At 42.1% G+C, this 14,361-nt stretch overlaps 1 pseudogene; it reads right to left on the bottom strand.

Annotated features, from left to right (window-relative positions):
* Nucleotides 1-2,924: 2,924 nt before the first annotated feature.
* On the bottom strand, nt 2,925-13,969 carry LOC112222605 (annotated as a pseudogene).
* Between the last annotated feature and the right edge of the window lie 392 nt (nt 13,970-14,361).

Raw genomic sequence — 14,361 nt, 5'->3', positions numbered from 1 at the left:
GCAGTTGACGGTGAGAGGACGTTTCTTTTTTTGCTGAGTTTGCCTCCCAGAGAACTAAGAAAGTATGAAAGCCAATTGTCCAATATTCTAGAACATTGCTGTGCAGACTCAGACACTTTCAATGACAAAACCTTGCGGTAAACAGCATTGCGTAGATCAAAGTCAGACCAGTGGCTCTCATGATAGAGGACTGAGCTGCTCAGAGCAGTGTAATGAGCTGGGCTGTAAACATTGACCAGGCCCAGCCAGTACAAGTCATAAAAGTGAGGAGCCAAAACACATCAACGGGAGGGAGTGACACTTTGGGTACCACAGGCAGCAGCTGTTTCCCATTCACAGGCAAAAGAAAAGAATCTTAGAAAAAGGTTGATTGAGCAGTTTCGTGCCCCAGGAAAACACTTTGGCAGCAATTTCAACGTTTCAGTATGTCTAATGGCCCAAAGGGTACTTTGGTTATCCCTAAAGTTACCCCTTGCATTCCCAAGATTGCAGTTTTGAAAGTGCAGTAACTGCAGTCGACTGCAGTATTTTGGACGCAGTAATTGCAGAATACTGCAGTTATACTGCACTCTGACTGCAATCTTTTTTCGTATGTACATGGTCTTTTGATAGATGTTTAAAATGGTCAAATAAACAACCTGTAACACTTTATATTGAAGGTACCCATTATAAAGGTTGAGGTAAATGTGTATTTAATCATTTATCAATGCATATTTAAAACCATTTTACCACAGATAGATCATCTTTGATTATACCATGGCATTGTTGAATACTAATTTCTGACTGTCTTGAAGGGCATTCTAGAGTGTGCATTATTTCCCTATTGCATGATGTAATTTAATGGCTAAGTTCATTCTTACATGTTCTATTTGAACTTCTTTTGAAAGCAAAAGTCAAATTGGAAAACTTAACTTCATTGTTGAATTAGATTTTCATAATAGTAAAGTTGGATGATGGTTTGCTTAGCAAGTCTATTTGTTTGGTTACTAAGGCAACTACTGTAACCATCTAGCTAGTTGTCACATTTGTCTGTTCAGTGCCTGCCAAATAAATGAACCAATATTAACCTGTAGCTGACCTGGTCAGTCTCGTGGAAAGAGCTGGTGTTCTTAATGTTTTGTACACTGTATGTAAGGTAATATTGATTTTGTACACGATCTTACCTAGTTATTACCATAGGTGTGTACATACGATGTGCCATATCTGCAGGTGAACTGTATAAAGGTCCCCCTTCACCCTCTGGTGGCATGGATAACTTAATGTCTCTAGAGAAACCTGGGTTTAGATTTTTACAAGAACGACTACCTTTTAGAGAATACGCACCAATACAGCTGTGGGTGTAGATTGAGTATCAGAGTTCTGAGTTGCAGTATTTATACCAGGGGCTGATTTTTATATGCACAAAAAATAAGTTATTTTAGCTGGGGTCAAAATGACCTCAAAGTATTTTTTTTTTTTTTTTTTAAAGGTCCATATTGATAATTTATATTGCGAACAAGTTGATTGACAAAGTAATGAAACATTTAATAAACCAGCATTAAGCAGACTGTAGGTTACGATTCATGCCTTAAAATAATTTCTTCATACCTTTTCTTGACTAACATTCAAACCCAAATGCTTGTAACGCATACTGTAGAGTTCTTCATAGTATGTTGAGTTGGCTTAGAGACAAGTACAAGGAATAACAAAGGTAAGCAAGCCCTGCGCGATCCGGAACAGTTCATATTTCTGTAGCACGAGGCAGCTTGATGCAGAAATACACCTCCTCGACAGGACGTTAGTCTATTGCAGGGCCTTCCAATCTATATTCTTAATGGTGAGTTCCAAGCAGAGAAGCATCCGGTCCCATTTATACAGTCTTTGGTATGACTCGGCGAGGGATTAAACTCACAACCTTCCAATCTCAGGGCGGACACTAACCAGGCCACTGAGTTGGTGCCAATAACGGAGAAAAAAAACGCCATTATTCAATTAGCTGATGGATCCTCTGGAGCCAAGTAGCATTGAATCAAAAGCAAAATCTCTAAATTGATGGGAGATTGCAGTGTAAATTTGAATTAATAGCGTTCATCCACGCAATCCCCCACCGAATAGCTTTGCATAATTCCAGTTTGGTTCAAACATGGCAATTTTCACCTGTTTGGAATAGACTTAAGCAAAAGGCAGACAAATTGCAGTAATGAAGTGTCCTGGCAGAATCTGTCATTTTCAATTGAGGGGTCCGGCAGGTTGCGTGGAGTTGCCCTCTGCATTGCTGCCACAATTGCATTATTTCAACTCTTGCAACACTGGCAAGATAAAGCTAAATAAAAACAGAATAGGGAAGTCACTACAGATGTTCTAGAACTGAGGGAAGTATACTTGAAGCCAGGCAAGAACTGCTTTGGTGGTACTTTGGTGGATTTTCCTTAAGACAATATGAAACCAGCACTTATTGTCATATTAGCCACTACATTGTATATGTAAACCTGAATAGTACAGGGATTGGGGCTTTCAACTAAAAATAAATCAGGCTTTTAAAGAGGGAATGCAATCTATAACAAGATTGGGGCCTTTAGAAGCCATTTAGCACTTGCTACTTGAAAGGCAATGGAGCTCTGGTTAGAATCTAAAGGCAAGTGCATACAGTGGGCAAGAAAATTTGAATGCAAGTTGAAGCAGGGCATTAGCAAAAATGTCCTAGCCACAAGAAGACTCCTGGGAATCTTCCCCTACCCAGACCCACATGTCCATGCACCACCACACCACCTCCAGACTGCACCATGACTCTGGGCCGCTGCTTGGCCACCTATCTGACAAACTTTTCAATAGCGGTAGTGGTCGGGCTTGAAGGGTCCTTCGCAGTTAAGTCCAGGCATTTGGCTGCTTATCTGACAGCTTAGTCAGCTTGACGCCGAGCTTGTCAAGATGGGCGGTACACCTCCTCATTCAGCTGCAGAAAGAAGAGAAAAAGGACATTACAAGTCAAATTCAGAATAAAGTTTTCTTACACGGGGAGAAAACTTATTGTAATGGGTTCAATCGTCACGGAAATCACATTTTCCCCTGAAAACAAAAACATGCTTGGTTGCGCCCAAGAAGTTAGGTCGAAATCGCAGGAAAAATGCCAAAACTGGTCTCAATGCCAGTCTCAAGAACAGACATAATTCAAAAAGGAGCTGTCAAAAAAGGCTGAACAGGTCGAGCAGGAAAAGAATGAGGGATATCAGTGGTGGTTCTTATGTTTGACAGACCATGTACTCTTAAACAAAATAAATAAATAAATAAAACTACATTCTTAAGGCAATAGACTGACCTCGAACCATCCCTGGCTTTGTTCCCAACATCCCACAAGCATATCTCTTGCGCTCAGCTCTGAGTGTATGGCTTCAGTTAAAGGCCTTAAGATGTTCACCACAACCCATGTGTCACTCAATTTAAAATGACTGCGCAGTGCTCAATTTCAGCCTCAAGTACAAAGAGCCTCATTTCGGCTACCTATTACAGGGTTAATCAAAGCCATTATTCCCATTCAGCCTAGTTTCAATTTCTTTGAATAGTCACAAGACATCATATAATATACAGTGGGGCAAAAAAGTATTTAGTCAGCCACCAATTGTGCAAGTTCTCCCACTTAAAAAGATGAGAGAGGCCTGTAATTTTCATCATAGGTACACTTCAACTATGACAGACAAAATGAGAAGAAAAAATCCAGAAAATCACATTGTAGGATTTTTAATGAATTTATTTGCAAATTATGGTGGAAAATAAGTATTTGGTCACCTACAAACAAGCAAGATTTCTGGCTCTCACAGACCTGTAACTTCTTCTTTAAGAGGCTCCTCTGTCCTCCACTCGTTACCTGTATTAATGGCACCTGTTTGAACTTGTTATCAGTATAAAAGACACCTGTCCACAACCTCAAACAGTCACACTCCAAACTCCACTATGGCCAAGACCAAAGAGCTGTCAAAGGACACCAGAAACAAAATTGTAGACCTGCACCAGGCTGGGAAGACTGAATCTACAATGGGTAAGCAGCTTGGTTTGAAGAAATCAACTGTGGGAGCAATTATTAAGAAATGGAAGACATACAAGACCACTGATAATCTCCCTCGATCTGGGGCTCCACGCAAGATCTCAACCCGTGGGGTCAAAATGATCACAAAAACGGTGAGCAAAAATCCCAGAACCACACGGGGGACCTAGTGAATGACCTGCAGGGAGCTGGGACCAAAGTAACAAAGCCTACCATCAGTAACACACTACGCCACCAGGGACTCAAATCCTGCAGTGCCAGACGTGTCCCCCTGCTTAAGCCAGTACATGTCCAGGCCCGTCTGAAGTTTTCTAGAGAGCATTTGGATGATCCAGAAGAAGATTGGGAGAATCTTTTTGGTAAAAACTCAACTGGAGGACAAAGAATGCTGAGTTGCATCCAAAGAACACCATACCTACTGTGAAGCATGGGGGTGGAAACATCATGCTTTGGGGCTGTTTTTCTGCAAAGGGACCAGGACGACTGATCCGTGTAAAGGAAAGAATGAATGGGGCCATGTATCGTGAGATTTTGAGTGAAAACCTCCTTCCATCAGCAAGGGCATTGAAGATGAAACGTGGCTGGATCTTTCAGCATGACAATGATCCCAAATACACTGCCCGGGCAACGAAGGAGTGGCTTCGTAAGAAGCATTTCAAGGTCCTGGAGTGGCCTAGCCAGTCTCCAGATCTCAACCCCATAGAAAATCTTTGGAGGGAGTTGAAAGTCCGTGTTGCCCAGCAACAGCCCCAAAACATCACTGCTCTAGAGGAGATCTGCATGGAGGAATGGGCCAAAATACCAGCAACAGTGTGTGAAAGCCTTGTGAAGACTTACAGAAAACGTTTGACCTCTGTCATTGCCAACAAAGGGTATATAACAAAGTATTGAGATAAACTTTTGTTATTGACCAAATACTTATTTTCCACCATAATTTGCAAATAAATTCATTAAAAATCCTACAATGTGATTTTCTGGATTTTTTTTCTCATTTTGTCTGTCATAGTCGAAGTGTACCTATGATGAAAACTACAGGCCTCATCTTTTTAAGTGGGAGAACTTGCACAATTGGGGGCTGACTAAATACTTTTTTGCCCCACTGTATTTCAACCAGGAGTTAGTGGGGTCTATTTCAGAATACAGTGACACTACATTTTTTTCCAATTAAACTGTACAGAGTTGCAGGCAAAGAAAACCTAGAACTCTTTACAGGTTGTGAAAAAAGCATATATAGGATACTCACAACTAAATAGCTACAGAATACAGGTGTGTCAATCTAATGATGAAAAGACAAATGCATTTACGTCGCTTCTCTTATAAATGGCTCACCTTTTTGGGCAGGAAGTGTGGGGGGGGGTGTTAGTCCAACCTGCAGCTTGATGTTGATCTTCTCGGCGGAGTTGGAGTTGAGCCAGTTCAGGTCAATCTCACAGTCGAAGTGGCCGATGTTGCAAACGATGGAGTCGTCTTTCATTTGCTCAAAGTGTCTGGGGAGAACACCAGTGCATTCATTAATTCAACTGCGAAAGAGGACAAGTACAATAGAGTGTCTAGTTTAAGAAAGACACCTCACAAGTCCTCAACTGGCAGCTTCATTAAATATATATACATCTTTTTTTTACCTTAAATTTAACTAGGCAAGTCAGTTAAGAACAAATTCTTATTTACAATGACAGCCTACCAAAAGGCAAAAAGGCCTCCTGCGGGGAAGGGGGCCTGGGATAAAAAATAAATACAATATAAATATAGGACAAAAACACACATCACAACAAGAGAGAACACAACACTACATAAATGGAGACCTAAGACAACATAGCAAGGCAGCAACACATGACAAGACAGCATGGTAGCAACACAACATGGTACACACATTATTGGGCACAGAGAACAGCACAAAGAGCAAGGCAGAGACAACAATACATCACACAAAGCAGCCACAACTATCAGTAAGAGTGTCCATTATTGAGTCTTTGAATGAAGAGATTGAGATAAAACTGTCCAGTTTGAGTGTTTGTTGCAGCTTGTTCCAGTCGCTAGCTGCAGCGAACTGAAAAGAGGAGCGACCTCTTGTGTGCTTTGGGGACCTTTAACAGAATGTGACTGGCAGAACGGGTGTTGTATGTGAAGGATGAGGGCTGCAGTAGATGTCTCAGACAGGGGGGAGTGAGGCCTAAGAGGGTTTTATAAATAAGCATCAACCAGTGAGTCTTGGGGCAAGTATACAGAGATGACCAGTTTACAGTTTGGCAGCAGGGTGAAAGAGGAGCGATTACAATAGAGAAAACCAAGTCTAGATTTAACTTTGGCCTGCAGCTTTGATATGTGCTGAGAGAAGGACAGTGTACCATCTAGCCATACTCCCAAGTACTTGTATGAGGTGACTACCTCACGCTTTAAACCTTCAGAGGTAGTAATAACATCTGTGGGAGGAGGGGTATTCGTCTTATCAAACCACATGACCTTTGTTTTGGAGGTGTTCAGAACAAGGTTAAGGGTAGAGAAAGCTTGTTGGACACCAAGAAAGCTTTGTTGTAGGGCAATTAACGCAATATCCGGGGAGGGGACAGCTGAGTAAAAGACTATCATCAGCAAATAAATGGATGAGAGAGCTTCCTACTGCCTGAGCTATGTTGTTGATGTAAATTGAGAAAAGCGTGGGGCCTAGGATCGAGCCTTAGGGTACTCCCTTGGAGGCAGCCAGTGGCTGACAGCAGATTCTGACTTTATACACTGCACTCTTTGAGCGAGGTAGTTAGCTAACCAGCCCAAAGACCCCTCAGACACCAATACTTCTTAGCCGGTCCACAAGAATGGAATGGACTACCTTATCAAAAGCTTTGGCCAAGTCAAAAAAATAACAGCACAATTTGCTTAGAATTAAGGGCAATGGTGACATCATTGAGGACCTTTTAAGGTTGCAGTGACACATCCATAACCTGAGCAGAAAAAAGTATTATGGACAGACGAATCTAAGTTTGAGGTGTTTGGATCACAAAGACAAACATTCGTGAGACGCAGAAAAAAAGAAGATGCTGGAGTGTCAAGCATGGTGGAGGCATTGTGATGGTGTGCTTTTGGTGGTGGTAAAGTGGGAGATTTGTACAGCGTAAAAGGGATCTTGAAGAAGGAAAGCTATCACTCCATTTTGCAACGCCATGCCATACCCTGTGGACGGCGCTTAATTGAAGCCAATTTCCTCCTACAACAGGACAATGACCCAAAGCACAGCTCTAAACTATGTAAGAACTATTTAGGGAAGAAGCAGTCAGCTGTTATAATGTCTATAATGGAGTGGCCAGCACAGTCACCAGATCCCAACCCTATTGAGCTGTTGTGGGAGCAGCTTGACCGTATGGTACGTAAGAAGTGCCCATCAAGCCAATCCAACTTGTGGGAGGTGCGTCAGGAAGCATGGGGTGAAATCTCTTCAGATTACCACAACAAATTGACACTTTGAATGCCAAAGGTGTGCAAGGCTGTAATTGTTGCAAATGGAAGATTCTTTGACGAAAGCAAAGTTTGAAGGACACAATTATTATTTCAATAAAAAAATAATTATTTATAACCTTGTCAACGTCTTGACTACATTTCCTATTCATTTCATGCATGTTTTCATGGAAAAACAAGGACATTTCTAAGTGTCATTGTCATGCGGTTAATAAAAAAAGTATATCTAAATGATAGTGACAAATCTAAAAGTTACTTCTATTGCCATCCATGTAGAAATAGCCTACATAAAGTAAACAAATAAAAACATTGCAGCCTGCAGATATAAAACAGCCTAATAAAAAAAGCCTATAAAAAATAAAAATAAATCCTATATAAAAAATTTAAAAAAACATATTTGCAACACATGGCCTGTCTGCAAAAAAACGTATTGACTTGGTCCGGCCCGAACCTTTCGCTAGGAAACGTGCAGCATTGTATAAAATATTCTAGGCCCTCGTATCCAGTGAGCTCAGGGCAGACACAGCTGTAGGCTATTTGTGCAAGGGATAAGAAGTAAATCAGGTATTTTATGGCGTTTCACCTGGATCAGAGCATGACATTTTTCCCCTTTCATGCAGTGGTTATCGAAAGGGAGAGAGATGGAAATATTGCTCAAGTACATTGAACTACTGTCATTCTCAATGGATTCTATAAACAGACTTGGTTTACTTGTGGTTTGAAGTGAAGAAAAAATTACTTTAAGAAGCGCCACTGGTCATTAGTGGTCTTGAGTTAAGACAGATGTCCCAAATGTGCAAACATATAGGTCTACACTTGCGTGCAGGCCAGGTGGCATAGACCTACTTCTATATGCGTAATCAGGTCCGTGTCCTTACTCAACACTGACAGGAGCGCTCCAAAAGTAAATATCATTAATAAATTGAGAACTCATAAATGGAATGAAACAATGTACTACTGGTGATCTATGTAATGGGGAATTGATAGACTAACAATAAAAGGGCAAACAATTCACACAATTAAGTTATGAAACAATGAATGTGGACAAAATGGCGGGAGAACAAATTCTGAGAGAGACATAACTTGTGCAACTTAGCCACACTCTTCTTATTGGACCGTGTCATCCCCGTGGCCTCCACAATGGCTTAGTCCAAAGAGACAGGAGCAAATCAGACAGGTGTCTTGTGTGCCATGAACAAAAACAATCTATTTGCGACTGCTCGTCCAACAGCCTATTGCCCAAACAAGCGATTAAATGGGGTTAGCCCAACTTGACTGCGTGTACTTCTGATCAGACAGTGTTTAACATGGGTTGCATGGTGTTCTACTGGACTCCAAAATGATACCTACTTGCCCAAAAGGATGTCCTCACAGCCAGTGGTGGTCACAAAGATGTTCCCCTCCTTGCAAGCCTCCTCCATGGTGGTGACTTCATATCCTACAACAATCACAAAAGCCAATTAAATACTACACAAAACCAATGTACAACATTGCTTTTACACTTGAGCTTGATACTACCTCTGCTGCAGTGAACAAATGACATGGGGTCAAACAGAAAATGTTTGCATATTATGTACAGCAATTATAAATGGCCTTCAACTTAAAACAAATTCTTCAGATCATATTTGCTAGGCACCCAAGATAACTGAACGCACACCTATAACAAATCTCCAATAATATTTTGAGAATGTAAATTAAATCTGAACAATAACATAATCAAACTAAAAAGGATCCAGACCCTCCACGGCAGCCTGCAGGGCATTGATGGGGTCCACCTCTGTGACGATGACGCGGGCACCGAACCCACGGAGGGCCTGGATGCAGCCCTTGACAACGTCACCGTAGCCGGCAACAACCGCCACCTTTCCATCAATCATCACGTCGGTGGCCCGCTTGATCCCGTCAATCAGAGACTCTCTGCAGCCATACAGTTTGTCGAACTTGCTCTGGAGGGAGAGAGAGAGAAATGATCTATAGAGAGGGAGTCAATACCGCTGCTTACTCATTATTTTATGGCACTTTAAGAACTGATGAGTCAAGCATGGCCCTACTAAGGGAGGATGATGGGGTCTACCTTGGTGACTGAGTCATTGACCTGGGACCTTGAGCTCGCCGTTCTTCATCATCTTGTACAGGTTGTGCACCACTGTGGTGGTCCCCTCAGACACCTTGATTCCCAAAGGAGACAATTTGACAATCTTTAATTAGCACTTTTTTTAAATGGCATCCACATGTGGTAGGTGGCGCCATCATAAAGGTCACAAAATTATCAGGGCCTTAGTTCTCTGAGAAGAGATCAGGCTAATATGAATGTCAGGTTAACATTTCAAACAGGAGTTAAGACTTCCCTCCTTAGGAACATCATTCCCAAGGGACTGTGTTTAAAGTTAAGAGTTCCTGCTGCATGTTGCTTACCAAGCACCTTAAGTTCATCCGCAGTTCTCAGTATCGACTCTGGAGTAATGCCGCCACCTAGTGTACAAGACTGAGAAATACAGCCCTGCTGACAATCATAGCAGTATCACCCTTGCAATTTGGGGGAGGCATATTTCCATAGCTGAACCACACTAAATTAGATCTGAGAATACTAGTGTACAGGACTAGTGTGGAAAGGCTGTGCCTATTAAAATACCTCTAGTGTTTCGCATTGGGGCATAAAGTAAACCACTTTTACATTGCACGGTTACCCCATCACTCATTTATTTAGATTGCTGGCTAAAGTGTGTCTTTGCTGTTTAAAGAAAATAGAAACCATGGATTAGTCTCCCAGCTAATACAAAACATCAAGCTAAATACTGAACTTCCCCTTTAATGCTTTGCTCTGGATGGAACAGTCATTCCTTTAAAAGCTCTTACAGGATGCAACACACCCTAAAATCAAACTTAACTTGCCACACAGCTGAACAAAAAGGCAAACCAACAAATGCTTGACCGGATAAGGTAAATGATTATGACAAATAACTGTGACAAGTCAAATGCAGGGGCATTGGCTAAATATCAAACCTCATGTTTACATTTTTGTAAGGCGAAAGCAAAATGGGAGCTCCACTACTACACGGTATTTCACTTCAGTACCCTTCGGATCCAGTTAGGGCCAAGGGGGAGGGAGTGAATTGGGACATGTGCTGTCCTCCTTAGCCCTTCAATGTTTGCAGCAATATGGTGCCCTGCTTCTTTAATTAAGCAGCAGTATGAGAGGCCTGAGGCCCTGAGAGTTGTAAGTCAGAGATAGCTAGGTCCCATACCTGACAGCAGTATGGGGTACTTCTTGTGGTGAGGTTGCCGCTGTCATCCAGGATCATGTTGAGGGGCTGGCCGTCCTTCCAGTAGATAGTCTGCTCAATGCACCACACATACTCCTCGTCGGTCATCCCCTTCCAGGCATAGACTGCAATGAGAGAGGAGCGTGAGAATCAGGGTTGATGAGTGCTTTGCAATGGCATCAGACCCAATGGATGCATTCAGTGAGGATGAAGCAGGATAAAAAAAATGTTTTAACAAAGCAGGCACTACCAATTGGGAAAGTTCATTTTCATATTCCATTTTTAAAATACTATACCAATTGTACCAAATGAATGCAACCCAGGCAATAGGACAATAATACAGACGTTTGAGTGCACACCAGGGCCTGGTTTCCGATAGCGATGGAACTTAGGCTTGCGAGTGTAAAGGATGCATCCTTCCGAAGATGTAACATGTGTTTCCCAAAACACCACTCAGAGAAATGTTCACTAAGTGCGTCGTCGAGGCATGTGTCAAAACTAATAGGATCAAATGAAAGGCAGCGCTGCTCTCGGATCAGCCTTCTCCATTAAAATTGTACCTTAATATTATAATTATTCCATAATACTGACGAGGGATAAGCGCAGAGATATCACCTATAGCTCAGTTACCTTAGCTTAAATGGATAGACGGATAGTCATGTCTTGAGTTGAAACAAGGTAAAGTTAACTTTAGTGAAGCAAGTTATACATTCTTGACCTATGATCAAATTCCTTGAAAATCGAACTATTGTCGTTGACAACTGAAGTGTGAAGAGCTTTCCAACACTTGTTTCACACATAATGGCCACGTTTCAGGCAATTTCTTAGCAGTTACACTGTGCAGATGAAAACTGGAGCAGTGCTACTCAGGAATCAAATCAACATATGACATTCAAGCCGTAGAACAGCGAGTGGCTGAAACTCTGCTATAAACCAAACCAAATAAGCACCCCACTGTGATGAAGACGCTGCTACTCCTGTGGCTTTGTAACTTCTCCCCCAGGTCACCACATGTCAAGTTTGGCAAGTTCAGGGCCAAATAGTTACTCAGCAAATATCCTCTAGTATTTCACTGATTGAAACACTACAGCAGGGGTAACATTGTGATTATTGCATGGTGTGCTTTTTTGGTAAAGCTTTTTTCATCTCTAATTCTGCTTTATGTGACTCCTCTCTTTGGCTGGAAAAATGGCTGTGTTTGTCTGTGACTAGGTACTGACCTAACATAATCGTTTGGTGTGCTTTCGTCATAAAGCCTTTTTGAAATCGGACACTGTGGTGGGATTAACAACACGTTTATATTTAAAAAGTTGTAAAATGTTTGAGGAATTTTAATTATGAGATTTCTGTTGTTTAAATTTGGCGCCCTGCACTTTCACTGGCTGTTGTCATATCGATCCCGGTAGCGGGATCTAAGCCATAAGTAGTTCATAAGTAGTTCAGAGTTTAGATATCATCCTGACTAACCCGTCCTCTAAATACACCTCTATTGTCTTCAACCAGGATCACAGCGATCACTGCCTCATTGCCTGCGTCCGTAATGGGTCACCGGGCAAACGACTACCCCTCATCACAGTCAAACGCTCCCTAAAACACTTGAGCAAGTAGGCCTTTCTAATCAACCTGACCCGGGTATCCTGTAAAGATATTGACCTGATTCTGTCAGTAGAGGATGCCTGGTTATTCTTTGAAAGTGCATTCCTAACCATCTTAAATAGGCATTCCCCATTCAAAAAATGCAGAACCATTAGCATCTAATAGCCCCCGCGATATGCAACTTTTCAGGGAAGTTAGGAACTTATCGGCAGACTCAATAGCCTTGGTTTCTCAAATGACTGCCTCACCTGGTTCACCAACTATTTCTCAGATAGAGTTCAATGTGTCAAATCGGAGGGCTGGGTTAGTAACTTAATTTAACATGTTTATAATCTTCTGACAACAGTGACGGCATGTCAGACAATTTATGATATAACACAATGGATGGCTAATTCATCATTGATATTATTTATAACGTGTTACGCTTTGTTTTGTTTGCCAACGGTGGTTCCATGTGCTGTAACTAGGAATGAAGACAAAATAGTTCAACAGAGTAAAGAACAAACTGGAAGTGCAGTCTTTGTTGAAAATGTATGCTATACCCCATCCACACTGAAGAGGCTCTGAAATGTACATCAACCAGGGATAAAGACAAAGTTAACACTGAAATGTTTCATACTTATTTGAAGTTAAGTGTCTGTTGACATGTTGGAAAAGATTAAAGGTCTACAATTTCTGTTTAATTTGTCAATATTACATTTTTATTAATTGATTTACTGGCCACCATTACTGTAGTTACATGTATAATGGTCAATACAGTATATGTATATAAACATGGTCAATACAGTAGATGTATTGACCAGCAAACCCACTGCAGCCTACCTCACTAGTTCACTCTCCATCCCTGCTTTGGACAATTAATAGCACGACTCTCGTACTTTGCCCTTTTCCTTTATGGTTGATATTAACGACGAAAGGAGATATGTCTCTCTCCTATTGTGTACCGCTATTAAATACTGTGGAAAAATAAAAAAACAGGGAAAATAAGTACTTAGAACTACCAATTATTATAGCTAAATATTAAAGAAAAGGGTAAACACAACACTGGACCCCCTAATTGTCAAACTAATATTAATGTACAACAATATAGAAGAGACATAACTAGAGGTTATGCAATATGGGTGTATATCCACTGCACGCTTCTTAGGTGTGTAATTGACATGACCAAGGAGCTATTGAAATTTAAAACTATGAAAAATGTACGTTACACCGCGTGATTTTACAGTACACAAACTGTCACGTTTGTCGTAAAGAGGAGACCAAAGCGCAGCATGATTAGAATACATTCTTCTTTTCATGAAGGAAGAACACTTAAACTAACGTGAAGCTATGAACAACGAGCGCAGACACAGGCAACTACACATAGACAATAACCCACAAACTATCCAAGGCATATGGCTACCGAAATATGGTCCCCAATCAGAGACAACGATAAACACCTGCCTCTGATTGAGAACCAATCTAGGCAACCATAGACATAAAAACACCTAAAAACACAAACATACAAAAACCCTAGACAAAAACCCCCAAAGGTGCGGACTCCCGGCCGCAAACCTAAATGTGAGGGTCTGGGTGGACTCTGAGTCCGCTCTTGTAGCACCAACCCGTGGATCATCGGAGGCTCTGGACAGCAGATCCTCGCCATAGGCCCCGGGCTGGGGACCCTCGCTGCGTGGATCATCGCCGGATGTTCTGGACTGGGGACCGTTGCTGGAGACCCCGGACCGTCGCTGGAGACCCCGGGCTGGGGAGCGTTGGAGGTTCTGGACTGTGGCCCGTCGTTGGAGGTTCCGGACTGTGGCCCGTCGTTGGAGGTTCCAGTCTGGGTACTGTCGCCGGACGCTCTGGACTGGGTACTGTCACCGGACGCTCTGGACTGCCGAGGCGCACTGTAGGCCTGGTGCCGGCACGGGGACACACATCTCAGGGCGAGTGGGAAGAGCAGGAACAGGGCGTACTGGACTGCAGAGGCGCACTATAGACCTGGTGCATGGTGCCGGAACTGGTGGTACCGGGCTGGTGACACGCATCTCTGGG

Source organism: Oncorhynchus tshawytscha, linkage group LG02 (assembly GCF_018296145.1).
Source record: "Oncorhynchus tshawytscha isolate Ot180627B linkage group LG02, Otsh_v2.0, whole genome shotgun sequence".
Classification (NCBI taxonomy): Eukaryota; Metazoa; Chordata; class Actinopteri; order Salmoniformes; family Salmonidae; genus Oncorhynchus; species Oncorhynchus tshawytscha.
Note: the sequence above shows the minus strand (reverse complement) of the source record. Positions and strands in the feature narration are given on the sequence as shown.